General features: G+C 43.4%; 1 pseudogene; it reads right to left on the reverse strand.

Annotated features, from left to right (window-relative positions):
• LOC146862076 (alcohol dehydrogenase class-3-like) overlaps positions 1 to 17435 on the reverse strand; it is a 182776-nt pseudogene extending 165341 nt beyond the window's left edge.
• Positions 17436 to 18939: the final 1504 nt, after the last annotated feature.

Below are 18939 nucleotides of genomic sequence, written 5' to 3' on the forward strand. Positions count from 1 at the left end.
TCAAATGTGAAAGAACATTTTGAAGGGAAGACCTAAAAAGTGTAGTGATCTTAAGAATGATGAGAAAGGATTTTGGGAGGTGATAAACTAATTGTATATTTATGACCAAAATTTGTATAGGGGAAACAAATTAGTACCTCCTGAAAGTTTGCGTAAAAAAAAAAAAAAATCATAATCTTGGCACATGAAGGCCATTTAGGTTGCTGTTTGACCAAGATTAAAACCAACCTTCATTATCGGTGGCCAGGCATAGACTCCATGATTGAGATAATCATGAGACAATGTATCAGCTGTACATACAGCAATAAGAGCAAACAAGCGGTACAAAGTTACATTTCAGCTGTTGATGTGCCCCCTGTTCCTTGGAACAAGTTGGCTCTGGACATTATTGGTCCCATAAATGCTAAGGGACTAGGAGGAAGGTTCAAATTTACACTAGTAGATTATGAATGAATGAATGAATGAAACGGAACTTGTAACGCGCAGACTTAGCCCAATGGGCGTCAAGGCGCCTAGCATAAAAGCTGACTGGAGGACCACATGAGAGCTTATTGGTATGCCTTTATAAAAAACCAAGTTTTTAACGCTTTCCTAAATAAGGCCAAAGAGGGAAGCGCTTTAATCTCTAGAGGAAGGCCATTCCAGAGTAAAGGCGCAACGGTGGAGAAGGCTCTGCTCCCCCATCTGGATTTTTTAGAGCGGGGGACCACAAGCTTGTTAGCGTCTGCAGAACGCAAAGTCCGGCCAGGAACATATCGAATGAGCAGAGACCCCAATGCATTTGAGGGGCCAGCCTGCAGGGCTCTGTATGTGAGACAGAGGAGCTTGAAAGAGATTCTGAATCTGATAGGGAGCCAATGCAGGTTCCTCCTGGCCGTCGTCGCAGAAGAGTCCCTGGGGAGTGCTAGGACAAATCTAGCGGCAGCGTTCTGTACTACCTGTAGGCGTTGTATCAAATAATTATTGGACTCCGCATAAAGTGCATTGCAGTAATCTAATCTCGTGCCCACAAGGGCCGTGACTGTGTTTTCGTGCCTGCGGGGATAGGTAATTAATAATGCGTTTTAGGACTTTAATGATTCCCCAGCAAGTAGCCACGGTTCTGTTGGTCTGGCTATTCATGGCAAGTGAGGTGTCAAAAATGACCCCGAGATTCCTAGCCGTGGAGGAAGGAATAGGACAAGTTCCTAAGGAAGGAGGCCACCATTCATTGGACCAGATGTTTTGCTCTTTGCCGAACACAAGGACCTCCGTTTTGTCGGCATTGAGTTTTAAGGAGTTGAGCACCATCCACTCAGCCACCATCTGCATGCAGGCCCTAAAGTTCGCAGCAGAGACACTCAGAGAATGGTTAAGGGACACCATAATCTGAGTGTCATCTGCATAGGATACCACCTCCATCCCCTGCGATCTTACTAATCTTGCAAGGGGGGCCACATACAGATTAAATAGGGTAGGGCTCAAGGCCGAACCCTGGGGCACTCCACATTGCAAAGATTTAGCAGGGGAGAGGTAATCCCCCAGCAGAACTCTTTGCTCTCTCTGGTGCAAAAAGGAGTCCAGAAGGCTGAGGGCCTGTCCAGCAACCCCTGCCTCCCTCAACCGAGATGTAAGGGTGGAGGGAGACAGGGTGTCAAATGCTGCAGTCAGATCCAGCAGAACAAGGATCGTAGACTGACCCAGATCGACTTTACGCCGGATGTTATCCACTACCATAGTCAGGGCAGATTCCGTACTATGAAGCTTCCTGAAACCATGCTGTGAACTATCTAAGAACCCAGAGGAATCAAGGAAAGTGGAAAGGTGAGAATTTAAATGGGCTTCAAGCATCTTTGCAGGGGCAGGCAAGAGGGAGATGGGCCTAAAGTTCTTCAACACTCCCGGATCCAAGGAGGGTTTTTTTAAGAGGGGTTTCACTATGGCCTTTTTCCAGACCATTGGGAAGCAGCCCTGAGTCAAGGCCGCGTTCATAACTGCCAGTAATGGGGGCAGAAGTGATTCCCGGCAGTCCTTAAGAACTTTCAACGGACAAGGATCGGCCGGGGAGGCTGACTTAGTCCGATCCAACAGTAAGTTAAGATCCTCGAGAGAGAGAGAGGCGGAAAATCGGAAAGAGAGATAAGTGGATCTCTCCCCCAAGATTCCGAGGCCTTAATATTATTCAAAGAATGCTCATTGAGCAACTTCTTCTGAGTGTAAAGGGCCAAGTGGATATCCGAGATTTTATCATAGAAGAAGTCTGAGAGACTGTCACAAAGCTCTTGCGAAGGCACTACAGGATCAGGGGTCTGAAGCGAGCACAAAGAGCCCACAATCTTAAAAAGCTCCTTAGATGAGGGAAGCGTAGTTGTCAACTTGGAAAAGTATTCCTGCTTCTCCTTGATAACTCGAGATTTGTATTCGCGCAATGTCCGTTTGTGATCCTCTCTGTCAGAGGGAGCCCATGACTTACGCCAATTCCGCTCCTTAGTCCTGCAAGATTGTCTTAGGAGTCTAAGAGGCTCCGTAAACCAGGGTGCAGAGGGTTTCCGCCGCGCGACATAGCGTAGGGAGGCGGGAGCTAACGTATCAACCGCAATGGTAATGGAGTTGACAAGCTCCTGAGCGGCCCCATCCGCATCTCTTGAAGCGGAAATGCCACAGTCTTTTAGGAAAGGGACGAGGGCATGCGTATTAATATTCCTATAACCTCTTTTCAAAGTTTTGTTGCGAGGCGTGGCAGCGAGGGGATCCTTGGTGGCGAATGAAAGACCCAGGGGTACCGCACAGTGGTCCGACCAGACCAAGGGGAGGGGGAAGCCAACAGAGAGTCTAGGATCATTGGTAAACACCCCGTCCAGGATGTGGCCAGCCCTGTGCGTCGGATGTTTTACACGCTGAGTAAACTCACAAGCTTCCAACGCATCAATGAGCTGCGCAGAGTCCCTAGAAACCACATCGTCTAGATGGAAATTGAAATCCCCCAGAATGGAAAAATGAGGTTTGTCAAAATATGGTTCCAGGATATGGAACAACTCAGAGCAGAAGCTGGTTCTGGGGCCCGGTGGTCTATAGACCAGGATACCGGTGAAGGACTCTGTCGGGGAGCAAGTTATGCAAAAGTATAAGGCCTCAAAGGCGTCAGCAGGGTCAGACAGTGTTTTAGTGGAGCACAGGAGTGGGGCCCTGCAGATAATTGCCAAGCCCCCCCCTCTCCGTACCAGTCTATCCAGTCTATAGAGGGTATAACCCTCTGGTATTGCCAACACCAGATCATGGCCCGACGAGGCAGATGCCCAAGTTTCAGTTACAAATACCCAGTCGGGCTGTCTATCCCTTACAAATTCATGGAAGGCTATGTTATTTTTTATGAGCGACCGAGCATTAATCAAAAATCCAGTTCTTGGGGGCAAGGCAATCGGAGGTGACGGGAATTTAGTACGTACCTTACCTCCAGAAACCAAGGGACAGAGCACCACCTGACACCGTGAACAGGAGGAGTAGCGAGTTAGCTCATCTGGTGACCAGCTGTGATGACAGCGTCGAGGCGGAGGTCTCAGAGCTAAAAGCTCATGTACTAAGTAGCACCTCTTCATTGATGTGGAAGGCATGAAAATACTAGAGTCCGGCCCGACCTGCAGCCCGTCCTCAGCGCGGACGGGCGCAGACGGGCTGAACTCAGGCGTAACTCCGGCGGAGGTCCGGCGGTCCCGCTGCGCGTTTCCGCTGCGCGCCATCTCCCGTCTAAAATAGGCGCCTAGTGTCCTTGTGACAACTAGCGCGTCACCCTCCAAAATGGCGCCGCCAGGCGTCCCGGAGTTCCCCCAATATGGCCGTCGAGCGCGAGCTGTCAGGGAAAAGGACCCGCTCCAACACGGTGAACAACCGATTTAAAGTGCAGGTCAGGGGCTGAAGTTAAGAACAGGGCAAACACTAAATTAAAATGAAAGCAACTACAAAACAGGGAGAATTAAAAAGTGCACCAGCAGTTCTGCGCGTGAGTCACACCACTCGCCAGCAAAGCGCAATGTTCGCGCGTTAAAACGTCAAGGCAGCACACCTAGACTGTTCCCCTTAAATAGGCGCCTAGTGTCCTTGTGACAACTAGCGCATCATTCTAAATGGGTGGTCATCAAAGTTGTGGACAACATCATTACCAGTACTGTTATAACATTTGTACAAGAAGTGTTTTGCATTGAAGGTGTACCTCAAACTCTGGTAACGTAAAATGGTGCCCAATTTACTTCATCACGAATGAATTAATTTTTACATACATTTTCAGAAACTCACTTGCAAACCGCACTATTTTTCAACAACAAATGGATTAGTTGAAAGAGTCAACCGGTTGATCAAACATTGCATTCAACTCAACGTAGGCAGAGGACTGAACATGAAGAAAACATTGGATTAAATGATTTGTTCTTATCTCGTTACCCCTCACTCCATCACTGATGTCGCTTAAAAGGTAGGGAATCAGGCACTAAACTAAGTCCCTTGTGGCTGGTTGGCGACAATGATAAGGAGGTAGATCGTGACAAAATAAGGGAAAGAATTCAGGATCATCAAATGAAGTACGTAAACAAGTACAACAGTAGAGTGCAAATAAAGATCAAAATTTGGAAGGAAGGAAGATGTTGTAAGAGTAAAATTGCCTAGATCTGTATACTCCGGTTCCTCCAAGTTTTCAGAGAGAAGGAAGGTATGTAAGGCTTTCAAAAACGTACTTCTAGATGATGCCCTAATGTGGAGTCCTGACAGGATTGTCAAAGATAACAGTGAGGACTTCTCTAATACTTGCATGGAATACAGAGCACTAATAAACAAACCTGGCTCACAACAGGAAAAAGAGCTTCTAAGGAACCATCATAAGAAACCTTTGTGGCACAAGGATTACAAAATGTACTAACCTGTTCTCCTTATTTATCTTTTGTCTTCCTCCACAGCTATGCCATTATGTATCCCTTATTATTTCAGTGATTGGTTATTGTATTTCCTAGGGAAGGAGATATGTTGTATTCTCTCCCATGTATTTCCCTGCCTTCTCTTTTCCATTGGACCCTTCCGCCTCCCCCGTTCTTTCATCGTTACGACCCTTTCCTTAGAATGTTGTCAGGGTTCTAATGTGCACTCCTGGACCCCAACTGTGATTTCTGGGTTATGGACGTCGACGAAAGAACTTAAGCTGAATAAAGCTTTGAACCCTACTTTGTGCACGTTTCTTCATTACAGCTTGCTACCAAGTACATCGTCTGTGGGAAATCCACTGTTTCATCCCAGAACTAGATCTTAAATCTCTTGCTCATACGCTGGTGCTCTCCAGAATAGACTACTGCAGGTGGTAGAGCCTTCTCTTACGTCACAGCAAAGACATGAAACGAGCTCCCAGTCAGCATCAGATGCTCCACCCTGCACACCTTCAGAAGTGCCTCATGACCCAGCTCTTCACCTGATCCGGAGCTGCATGGTCCCCCCCAGCACCTTGAGACCATCAGCTCATACACTAGTGCTCTCCAGAATAGACTATTGCAGGTGGTAGAGCCTTATCTTACGTCACAGCAAAGACATAGAACGAGCTCCCAGTCAGCATCAGATGCTCCACCCAGCACACCTTCAGGAAGTGCCTCAAGACGCGGCTCTTCACCTGATCCGGAGCTGCATGCCCCCCTCCCCCAGCGCCTTGAGACCATCACGGGTGAGTAGCACGTTTTAAAAAACCGCTGATTAATTGAATGTAACTTTCTTCTGGCCGTTATCCCCAAAACCCACATCACCACCCTCCAAAAAATAATTCTGCACTCCCCAAAAATGACCATATTATCGCCATGCTGACCACCCTCTGAGGGTTCCCAATTGAACCAAGAGCTATCTACAAGACTGCCTGCATCATCCCAAAAGCCCTGCACACATTAACTCCCCATTACTTAGCGGAAAAACTCAAGCTATCAGTGGCTCCAGACCGCTGAACCAATGTATCTTGAACCCCTGTCTTTTAAAAGGAAACGTCTGACGGCACAATCCTCCTCGGGAAGAGCAGCATGAATCTGGAATACACTACTTGCAAATCTGCGCACCTCTACCATGCGTGGCCCATGCGGCGGGTAAACGCAGTGAGGCAGGGCAGTAGATTACGAGGTAAACTGATATTTAAAAATACAAAAACCACTTAGCTTTCGTTTTTTTTTAAATATAAGTTTACCTCGTTATCGTCTGTCGACCAGTCTCCCCGCTCTTACCTGCACGGGCCGCGCCCAACCACTACTTCACTGACGCCTTCCAAAACGGACTTGAAAGCCCTTCTTTTCCAATGGCACTTTAGCTAAAACAATGTAATCAACTTTTGGCACAGACCCCTATACTACCTGAACCCTTTCTACGGGTGCATACTACCTATTCATTTTCACAGCCATACGTACAATCTGCATATATTACTTAAAACTTGTTAAGGGTTTTGTACATTCTGTTTTTATGTAATGATGTACTTTCTTATATTCTCAATCCTTAGTAATTATTTGTAGTTGCATCGTCGATGTTAAACCATCAATAACTTCTATGTAACTAAATATTTGCCCTGAAAAGCACTCTGGCACCTTTGGGTAATGTCCGTGCTAAATATGCATATGCAAATAAATAAACTTGTATCGGAGCTAAGTTGCTAAGAAAGTCTATGGCACCTCAAGACCAGGCAATACTTTTAGCTAAGAATATGTGGCGTGAATGTGTGTGCAGCGGAAAGTTTGGGTAGAGTTATAGCTCTCAGTCGCAAATTACTCAATTAACAGATTATGGTTAATTACTTACTCAGCTGGAAAAAAAAGTCCAGCTGGGCACACTAGGGACCTGCTGCGCAATATACCGAATCCCACCCCCCTGCAATGGTTGTGGAAAACAAACCGCAATTTGAACATTTAACGGACCCCGTTTCAGCGGGGCACAGGTCAGTGGGTACCACAAATAGACCCTCCGCCGCCCCTAGCCTCAGTAAAGTGGTACTTAAACGTCGCGGTCACCTAGCCTCGTGTATAATTGTAACACATGCCTGCCTCGCGTACTTCCCGCCGTGCCTCCTTTGCCGAGCCCACCGCCCCCTTCCGTGGACTCGGCTCTTACTTTGCCCGCGGTGTCATTACTGCTTTTCGCTTGGTGACTGCGAGGAACTGAATGAGCCGTGGGGCCGGAGTCGAGATAGACTTGAACTTTGAAGAAGGTAGGGTGCGCGCGCAGCTTTCGACATCCGCGCTTCCTATTGGCCGGAAGGAGCACGCAACAGAACCTTCCCCCAGACTATGCTCTCTCCGCCTTGCGCAGTATATGTTCGTTTTAAACAGGGTTATGATGTCTTTCGCTCGGGTTCCACTGCCAATTCATAGTCCTATGTGTCTATCTCAGATATACCAGTCGTCTTCTGAAACGTTAGGAAGTTTTTCTTGTGGGTTTGAAACAGACATGCATTTTAGAATATTCTATGAGCCTATGTTGTTTAGCAGGTTGCTAACCGTGACTTCGATGGCACTGTTATAGGAGGAGCTGCCCAACGGAAATTATTTTTAACTATTCAATTTTAGTGACGAGTGAAATCAGTCTGTAGTAGTGGGATTATATGTATACTAAGGTTAGAAAATGCAGAGTGTAGAACTGTATCATGCAGTATTAGAATGTGTATTTATGCCTTGTCATGGTATGTCGCAGCATTGCGAAGTTTGACCTGCAGCTGTTAACATACTTGTCAGGGCACAAGTCCTAACAAGCATTTGCAATGCAATCGATCTCGCATTTGGGGAGAGTTAGAGCCAGTGCTTTAAGTGGCCCGAGTCTGCCTACTAGCATAGTGTGTAAGTAGGATGGGGGTAGGTTTATATAAACAACTCGTGTGGGGGCACAGTTCTGGCCTACGAGCCCAGTATCCAGCTAGCTACAGCCACCTCCAAGGGCTGCTTGCAGCACTTGTGCATTTACCACCCTCTTAAGCAGAGTGTTTTCACTCAGAGGACTGACAATACAAAACTCACTCTCATCTGTGTCCCTAGCCCCATTCAGCTGACCATCATATAGAACCAGGATGTTCTGGTACAGCCGGTGCCTTGCATGTGTCACCAAGATGGATGGATTTAGGCACTCCAGTGAATGTGCCAGCAGTTTTGACATTTCTTCAATCTTACAGTGTAGGAGAGTTCCCTGAAGCCGCCATAATATGTCATATTAGCACTATGTTGTAGGATGTTATATTAGCACTACACACTACACCAAAGCAAATCAATAGGCGTACTACAAAATAGTACAATATTGTGTGCCATATCAGCATCACAGCCACAGAAAAAATGGAGGGCGATGTAACAAATGCCACCCTTACCACAGTAATGCAGCAATACTGTATAGAGTGCCAAATCTTTGGGAACACTCATAAAAGTTTGCCAAATTCAACACATTATTCAGATAATAACTCAATATATAACGCGATGAATCAACAAACAGCGATATAATACGGCAAATTCTCATTACAATAATGAATACTGCTGTAGAATGCACTAAATCCACGCCACTACCATGAAAATGCTTTAGTACAAAATACCACATTCACATTAAACACACAAAATACTGCAGTATATTGTGCCACAACTAAATTGTTTCAAAGTGGAAAATGCACTGAAATGTAACAGACTACAGCCCTACCACAGTAACACGGCACTGTAGTATACAAAATACATAATTGTACCACACTAAAGAGTGGCAACGTTTTGTGACATGAATGCTGCACAATTGTATATCACATCCGTAGGATGAATACGGGAACACTGCCTCATTTTGTGATGAAGCGCTTCCGTGTTCTAACAATGGCTTTGTGACCAGAATGCTCCCTCTGTAATCACAGATGTGGGGACATGAATTATTTAGTAGGTACGTGATGGACCGGAAGGCAGAACGAGGAAAGAGACAAAGAAAGAAAAAAAGAAAGAGAGAGAGGAAAGAAAGAAAGAGAATTAAAAAAGAGAAAGAAAGAAAGAGAGTTAAGAGGGCTAACTCCCAGCTAGTCAGATGACAGATCCTCGGTCCATTCATCCCATTTTCCATACAAACTGGCCCCTGACACACTGCCCGCGCACTAGTGCATACACTGCTTTCCTCTATTCTCTGAGCCCTGGATCGCCTACCCGGAGTGCAGGGTGGAGGGTGGAGGGCGGACGGGCTCCAGATTCCAATCCCACTGCGTCAGGCCTGGCCGGTGGGGTTGGTTGAAGGTCTTCATTATCACCAGGCTGCCTCCTCCAATGCGTGAACCTCTACTTGTCGAACACCCTGACATCATCGGACACCCAGACTGAGGGGGCGATGCCAACTGCCCACGGGCACACTAATACTATGAAACCTTTTAGTCCCGACCGTCCAAGTAATTATTTGCCTTGCAAAGGGGAAACAGCTCTAACAAAGAAATGAAACCAGTGTCTCTAACGTAGGTTCCGAAGGCATCTACGGTTCCAGTGTTACAGTGCCCCAATTTTAGAGAAGTACGAAAATAGGCATCGAAAAGTTGAAAGCAACAACTGTTCTGTCGAGAGACCTCTCCAGAGGTACACTGAAGTTGATCCACATTTCATTTCTTAATACCTATGTGCTATGATTGACTTATGTCCCTCATTGCGTTGATTTGAAAAGAAAGTGAGATATAGCAATTTCTGGTTGATTGCGGAAGGGCTTTAACACTTCGTGAGGACACAGAAAGACATCCCCCACACATGCATAAGAGAGACGTTTATATTGCACATGTGATTAGGACAGGTCAGGCAAAATATAGTGCAAATTCACCCACCAATCACACGACAAACAAGCATTGAAAATGCAATAGGGCTCGTATTTACGCGAGACCTATTGCATTTCCAATGGAAGTTCGGGCATTAAAGAAGGCACGAGCGGGAGGGGGTGGGGGGGTTGTGATCCAAGTAGTTACGGACTGCGGGAGGGAACGGGGAGAGGCAGGGGAACAAAACGGTTCTTAAAGTAAAGGGGCTGATAGCCTCGGAAGAATAAAAATTACGACATGGCCGTCAGGAGGCGGGACCAACAAACCAAAAACCAATCATAATGCGGAATTCACGATTAAAGCCAATCAAAAATATGTCTGGAAAGTGGGTGGAGCTTCCCCTCACTATAGTGTATACTGCATGTCTCGCAAAGCGAACAGCACGTTGCGCTGCAACGCTATGCGAGACCTAAAAAAGAAGTGGGGGGACTAACCTAGTAAATCAGTATGCAAGTGGCATCACGGCGCGTGACATCGTGGCACGTGACATCACGGCGCGTGACATCATAGGAAGTGGCATCATAAGAAGTGACATCAGATCTTAAGCCCTCACATATATGTTTAACATGTCTATCATGAGTACATTGAAGCAAATTTCGACGATATAGGGAAACACTCCTGATTTAGGCAGAAGATTCACACTTTTGTAAGCTACACAAAAAACAGTGTTGCCCTTTGTCAGCGTAAACTTCCTCTGCCCATAGTGCTTTAAAAGAAAAAAGAGTGGTACTTAAATTATTTCAACGCCTCCTCAGGGGTAGTAAGCACTATAAAAATTACATTTATTTTGTGTAAATACAGAGTAAGACCAACACATCTGACGTTCTTACAGTGAATGCATATCTTGTAAACAGGGACTGAACAAAGTGAAAAGCTGCCTCTTTTAAGTATGTGTGAAGTGCTAACAAGGTGTGAGCCTTTGTTTACCCTCTGCTGCATTTGCATCTAGGTGTGTGGCTCCTGACTGTTCCCAGTCAGGAGACTCCAACAAAAGGAGGCCCGATGACCCCTCAGATTCGGCCTTTGTTATGGGCCCAGCAGGAGTCTGAACTAAGAAAGCCCCCTCCCTGCCTGCACGTTGTTGCGGATCAAAGCAGACAACAAAATGCAGGCGCTGCTGAATGTGTCCCGGTGTTTGCAAATTACACCAGGACGATGTCAGCATATTTTTGAGTAGGGCCCAACTTCTTGGCATCGTGGACGGCGTCCACCAAGGTGAAAATAGTGGGTGGACGCCGTCCACCCACGTGTACCCCTGACTCGTGCCCTGCTTGTATGTACAGAGTTACTTACCAATAAGAGGAGTTATTCTACTACTTCCTGGTGTGTTGGCTCACTACATCTTTTGGTGACGAGATGGGATTTTGAAGTTTACTTGATTTTGGCAATCTCTGCCAGGAATGTTCGCATTGCGCACGTTGCTCATTGCATTTGGAATTTGTGGATTCAACAAACAAAGCAAGGAAACCATTTGGATTAATTGTTCAGCTTTTGGCAAACATCATTTGACCTCTCTTGGGCACTGGTGCCTTAATTACAGTTTATTGAATCCAAAATTAAGAGTCACTTAGTATTTAGACAGCGTCCAACTGAAGTATCCCAACCCCTGGCAGTACTCAGCATGGGACTCCAAGCACTTGGGGAATTTGAAGAACGCTACCTCGCTCTATGCTAATTCGAGCATGTTTCTCTGCAAATGTCATTATTTACTTGGAGCATCACGCACAGGTTGTTTACATTCAGAGGCAATGAACAATGTTCTCGTAAAAGTGATGTACGTGCAGAAATTTTCTTATTTTTTGGGAGTTCACCAGTGTAAATCAAGTGCCCGATTTTGAATGGTCAACACAATGAAGCGGTCATTATTTTGTTATGGAGGGGAAGGGAGATTCACCAAACTAATGGGAAATAAGGTGCTTATTACTTACAAATTTGTGCGTTTGGCTTAATGCAAGGATGTGTACAGCGTAAAACTACAGTGCTGACTTTTTACTTTGTGCATACAGTAGCAGTATTTTGTTTTTCATAAAGCAACCGTACTGTGAAAATTTTGCAGTAATGTCTATGCCTGAAAGTGCTCCAGCATCAGGTGGCAGGAGAGGATCAGCTTTACATTTAAATTGCCCTAAAGCACTTTTAGCAACACCTGGAGAACCTGCAGTTTTATGGAATGACTGTCAGGAATATTTCCTCAATTTTATTGCCAATTTGGAAGATGTGGGTGATGCATTAATGGCTGATATGAAGTAAGAAATCCTTATGTATTGTCTAGGACCAGAAGGATTACGTATATACAATGAATTGCAGACACCTGATAGATTGGGGGTAAATGGACGTATTCAAAGCTGCTATTTTAGATCTTGATGATCACTGTTCGCCTTCAGTGTGCATTGCCGTCACCAGACATGCTTTCTTTCAAAGAAAGCAAGAGAAACATGAATGTATCGAACAGTACGTTTCAGCTCTAAAAAAACCAGCAAGTGCTTGCAGATTTGGTTTGCTACATGATGAACTGGTACGTGACCAAATTGTTATGTATACCAAGATTAAAACTATGCAGAACAAACTATGGGTTGAAGGAGAAGGAAGTCTCAAGGACATCATTAAGGGAGAACTATAATGTTGTGTGTTACCAGTGTGGTAGTCTTCCACACTCGGCTAAGTATGAAAAATGCCCAGCAAAACTTGCACAGTGTCTGGACTGTGGTATCATTGGGCATTACGCCAGGGTATGCAGAAAGCATTCCAAGTAGAAGTCCAGTACCAAGGTTGTCTGTGTGAAAGATAGCGAAGAGGAAAAATCCTCAGATGCAAGTGAAGAGGAAACAAGTGTGGGACATAATCGTTAGAAAGTGATTTTAAATATTACAAGAGAGGGATCTAGTAAAACCATGTGTTGGGTATCTTTAGGGGGAATCAGGTTACAGCTTGCAGCAGACTCTGGTTCTCTTACACCATTATAGGGGAGAATGTGTGGGAAAAACATTTTATTAAGAATATTGGTATCCTGCTGGAACCGCCGGATCTCTCATCTGAAAGCTACACGGATGAGAGGATAAATATCTTAGGCTTCAGAGAATTGGAATTTAGATACATAGATAGACATGCTGTTTGTAAGTTATATGTTGCCAAAGACAGGCATTCTGTCCTTGAATGTAGGGACAAAAAAAGGCCGCACATAATACTAGATCCCAACAGTGCGGAATAGGTATTGATAGCATGTGAGAGTGAAGACACTAAGAAATGGGTGTTACAAGAGTTTCCCCACAGTGTTTAAGGGGACAATGGGAAAACTCAAATGATTTACACACCAAATACGACTCAAAAAGGGAGCCACACCCAAGGTGCACAAAGCCCATAATATACCACTCATTGTCAGAGATGAGGGGAAAACAGAATTGGAGAAGTCACTAATATCTGACATAATTGAACCTGTGAAAGCATCTGAATGTGTTTCTCCATTGGTCGTAGCCCGAACATCCATTGGAAATGTGCACCTATGTGTGGACTTAAGGTGGTTGAAAAATTATATTTTAGTAGATCAGTTTCGGGTTCCCAGAATTGATGAAATGCTTTCACTTTCATGACAAGCTAGCTGGTTTTCCACATTAGATTAGTCCACTGCATATCACCAAGTTGTTTTGGAACCCAAAAGCAGACTGTAAGACAGAGAAGGCCCGCTCCTTGAACTCAATTCATCGCCCCTAAGAAGCCCCAACCCTATACCCCGAATTAACCCTCACTTACCTCTTTCTCCCCAGCATGACGGACGGCTCCAGCAAATCCTTCTCTGTAAAAAAGAAGAATAAAGAGTTAACATCTTCAGTGAGGAGCCACTGACAAAGGAAGAAGGCACGACTAGATACGCTAACGGCCAACTGCAAAGTAGGGCGGGGAGCCAGGAGAGGACAAACGGATTGGAGGAGAGGAAGAGGGGGCAGCACCCAGAAGACGCTGAGAAGAACAGCGTGGAGCCAAGCCGCGTTTGGAGAGAGGAGAGCCAGACCAGTTCTACAGAGGTCGTCAGAGGTGCCATGCGGGATAACGAAGAAAGAAGACCAGCTCACGAAAACAACGGCACTCCAGAAACCTGGAGTGAAGAGTGGTGGTCGTCCTGGGAAGCGTGACTCCCCCACCGCAACTCAGGAGAGTTGCGGCTTTCCTGGTACGTGGGTGTGAAGGGAGGGGGAGACATAAGAGACAGTTCGAGAAAGAAGGAAAGGGGGTGGACCGAGACAGTCGGGAATTGAGGGGCCAAATGGAGGCACTGTCCTTATTACGGGAATGGTGGTGTCCAGAGAAAGCAACCTTGCCTAGTGAATTTCTTTTTAGGACCATTTCTTTTTCTTTTGAGTTCTGGTTGAATTTCTTTTACTTTTCGTTATCCGTTGTGCATGTAGGGCATCATAAAAAAGGGAAAAGGGATGTCCTGATGAAAATGAAACCCGAAATTGGGAATGAAAGAAAGACCAATCAAGAGCATTTAAAAAGACACATAGCAAGAGGGGCGTGGAAGGAAAATATTCAGTCATAGAGAGATAGGTTCTAGCGTGTGTTTGGCCAATACAACACTTTCGTAAATTCATTTGGGTAGAAAATTCTCCCTTTGATTAGATCACAAGCCATTAATTACTAACCACAGAGGGACTTTCAAGGGCTTCTGCGAGCAAAGGAAGATTATCCACGATTCTCCAGGATTTTGTGTATGAAGTGCAGTATGCACCTGGGGTCAAAAATGTGACTACAGATTTTCTGAGCAGATTATCCTTACCGCTCAGAGAAGTGTATCAGGACTCTTGGAGTGATTATTGTTTGGCTAGGATATTTTCACGTACCGGCAGCTTGCAAAAAGAAGAATGGGATATGGCGTATAATGAAGATGAAATTTTAAGGAGGGTAGAAAATTGTCAATAGATGGAAGGAGGATCGAAAGAGAGAATGGGAAAGAGAATTACGGGCTTTTTGGGAAGTAAAGGATGAACTGAGTGTGGATGCAGAGTTCATTTACAGTGGAGAGAAAATTATACCACCCAAGAAAATGCATGAAAAAGGTATTCATAAGGGTCATGAAGGGCATCCTGGTATCACCCGTACCAAAAGAAACATAAAAGCACTATACTGGTGGACCAGAGTGTATTTAGACATTGAAGGATTTGTTAGAGCATGTGTAGAGTGTGACAAGGCTGCCAAATCCCAAAAGTCATTGAATCCTCTCCTGTCTGCATTAGGATGTCCTAGATTGCCATGGGAAGAGATTGCATTGGACGTTATGGAACCAGAGGTATGGCATGATGGTCCATGCCAATACATTTTAGTCCTAGTTGACATGTTCACAAGATGGATGTAATTAGAGATTGTTAGTAAAGTAGATACTAGCACTGTCATTAAATTTCTAGAAGAGGTTTTATTAGAGAAGGTTTCCCAGCGTCTACTAAGTGTTTTGTTATTGGTGTGGTTTTATGGGGTAGGAAATAAAATAAATACATTTATGTATTAATTATTTTTTTTGTTTGTAAATATTTTCTAGTTTAAAATAATTATTTTTTTATCAATTTATTTATTATTTGTAGGTTTTTGTCATATGTAATTAATATTATAATGTTTTTATATATATTTAATATATTTGATTTTTCATTTTTTAAATACAGTTTATTTATTTTTATAATTTTTAATATTTTTTATTTTTGTGTTAACTGTTTGAGTGTGATTAGTAATTTTTGTCTCTCCGCTATCCAACACTTTTCCTAATGTTGCACTCACTGGAGTTGGAATAGTCATTTTTACCCCTCCTCTATCCAACGCCTTCCCTAATGTTGCACTTACTGGAGTGGAAATAGTAATTTTTACCTCTCCGCTATCCAGCATTTTCCCTACTGCTGCACTCACTGGAGTGGGAATAGTAATTTTTACCCCTCCGCTATCGAGCACTTTTCCTACTGTTGCACTCACCATAGTGGGAATAGTAATTTTTGCCCCTCCGCTATCCAACACTTTTTCGACTGTTGCACTCACTGGAGTTGGAATAGTCATTTTTACCCCTCCGCTATCCAACACCTTCCCTAATGTTGCACTTACTGGAGTGGGAATAGTAATTCTTACCTCTCTGCTATCAAACATTTTCCCTACTGTTGCACTCACTGGAGTTGGATTAGTATTTTTACCCCTATGAGATCCAACACTTTCCATACTGCTGGACTCTTTGGAGTGGCAATAGTAATTTTTACCCCTCCACTATCCAGCATTTTCCCTAATGTTCCACTCACTGGAGTGGGGATAGTAATTTTTACCTCTCCGCTATCCAGCACTTTCCCTACTGTTGCACTCACCAGAGTGGGAAGATACATTTTTACCCCACCGCTATCCAACACTTTCACTATTGTTGCACTCAATAGAATTGGAATAGTAATTTTTACCCGTCCGCTATCCACCCCTTTTCCTACTGTTGCACTCACTGGAGTGGGTATCGTAATTTTTCCACTGCTATCCAACACTTTCCCTACTATTGCTCTCACTGCAGTGGAAATAATAATTTTTACCCCTCCACTATCCAGCATTTTCCCTAATGTTCCACTCACTGGAGTGGGGATAGTAATTTTTACCTCTCCGCTATCCAGCACTTTCCCTACTGTTGCACTCACCAGAGTGGGAATAGTCATTTTTACCCCTCTGCCATTCAACACTTTCCCTACTGTTGCACTTTTTGGAGTGGGAAGATACATTTTTACCCCACCGCTATCCAACACTTTCACTATTGTTGCACTCAATAGAATTGGAATAGTAATTTTTACCCGTCCGCTATCCACCCCTTTTCCTACTGTTGCACTCACTGGAGTGGGTATCGTAATTTTTCCACTGCTATCCAACACTTTCCCTACTATTGCTCTCACTGCAGTGGAAATAATAATTTTTACCCCTCTGCTATCCAACACTTTCCCTACTGTTGCACTCTCTGGAGTTTGAATAATAAATGTAATTCCTCCGCTATCCAACACTTACCCTACTTTTGCACTCACTGGAGTGGGAACAGTTATTTTTACCCCTTTGCTATCCAACACTTTCTCTATTGTTGCACTGATTGTATTGTAAAATGTAAGTTTAATGTTTGAATTTTTATAGATTTGTGTTTTTTCATATTTTAAAATATATATATAGTTATTTTTTACATTATTTTAAACTTTTAACATAATTAAAAATAATAGTTTATTAATTGTTTTAAAGTAAATATATGTATAAATTATTATGTTTGTGTGTTTTTATTAAGTTTTTTGTTATATTTTTTTAAAATGTATATTAAATGTATTTTATTTTGTTAAAATAATTTTGAATATTTGATATATTTCATATATATTATTTTATTTGATATTTATATAGAAGTCAATATTTTATACATCTATATTTTTCAAATTGACATTTTTTGTCGATATTTTTGTACTTACCTGTTTAAGTATAGGAGTTGATATTTTTGTTGTCTGTATTTTTTACATCGATATTTTTTACATCGATGTTGTGTCAATGAACCATACAGGGTAACTCACCATGAGACTGTTGGTGAGAGTCCTTTTGGATTGATGCAGGACACAGTACCGTATTCAAGAATAAAGCCTGGATAGATGAAAAGAAGTAGAAAATTGGAGTGGGATGTTATAGATGTAAGGAAAAGCATCTTAAAATCACCATAGAAGAATAAAAGTTAATTTGAAGCTAAACATAACACTAAGGATGTGCTGCTCAAAGAAGGACAATGGGTCAGAGTGAAATCGTACAGGAAAGATATTAAAGAGCAGAGTCGGTTCAGTGAACCCAAGGAAGTTGCAAGATTCATGAAAAACACGGTTGAGTTAGAAGATGGCAGCATCATCACACGAGTGCCTTGCTGTGGCTAGTCATGAAATAAGTAAAATTAGTAAAGATGAAAATGTTGATGCGATGGTGAATGGAGACGGTTTGAATAAATATTGGTGGTTGGAAACATCACCTACATTAGAACACGAAGGTCAGGAATCTCAGGTACCGGACAGTTGGATGTTCCTTGCACAAAAATGCAATGGTGGGGACCTTGCTGGTGATGAAGGGTTTGAAGATTTGAGAAAGAATTTAGTGGATGGTGAAAAAAGATCTTCTGGCTTGGAAGAGGAAGTGAGGGGGTTGGAGTTTAAAGTACTGTACTAGAAAACCCAGCAGATGTGGGTGGGTTATCAGAGCATCCAAAGGTCTAGAATATCCCCAATTAAATTCTGCCCTCCTCCCTGCCTCCGGGTCTCCCTCAGCGTGAATCAGCGCCATCTTTTACGCCCCTATTTGGAACAACTTAGAATTTGCTACTCATGTCAGCTAATTAAAGGCCTTATAAATGCAAACAGTGTTGCATTGTATGTTAAACTTTCAGATACTGCACAGAAAAAGAGTAGAACGTTCAACCTGCTGCATTTGCACCAGCCAGATAAGTACCAAAAGAAAGCTTGAAATAACATTGATACGACATTTCTTTTTGTGAGTTGAGGTAGATTTTTCTCCTTGCAGCAACATATTTTACGTAGTATTTGGTGCCAAACTAGAATGTTCCTTATATTGTGGGAAAGAAAAGAAAATGGTGACTTAATGAATGTTTAACAGACTACTGCATGATATTAAAATTATTACATTTAATTGTTGAGTATTCATAATTACAAAATAAATACAAATGAAACTTGATCATTTACTTCTTAGATCTCATCCCCTGTCTTGTCCCTCCTGGCCTCTTTATGTGTATACCACACCCTAGGTAATGTCCTCCATCTCTTAAGCGAAATGTGAGGAAGCAGGCGACAAGAGAAAGAAAGAGAGGCAAAGAGAATAGTTAAGAAAGAGAAGCTAAGTAAAAAAAGACGGAAGGTAGCGATAGAGATGAGGTACAGAGATAGTAAGGTAGGGAGGACATATGGTGAGGAGAGAAATGTGAAGTAGTAAGATAGAATGATGCAAAGAGGTATAATCTGGAAGAGGTTGGTGCAGAAAGAGAGGGACAGACATAGGTGAGGATTTAGACTGAGGTTTGAGAGGTAAAGCGAGCTAGACAAAGTCAGTGTAAAAGTTGAGAAAGAGATGGGTGGGATACGTTTAGGAGTGAGTCAGAGAGAAATGTGAGGAATTAAGAGAGATGAGTTAGAGTAAGTGTCAAAGAATGATAG

Source organism: Triturus cristatus, chromosome 2_2, assembly GCF_964204655.1.
Source record: "Triturus cristatus chromosome 2_2, aTriCri1.1, whole genome shotgun sequence".
Lineage (NCBI taxonomy): Eukaryota > Metazoa > Chordata > Amphibia > Caudata > Salamandridae > Triturus > Triturus cristatus.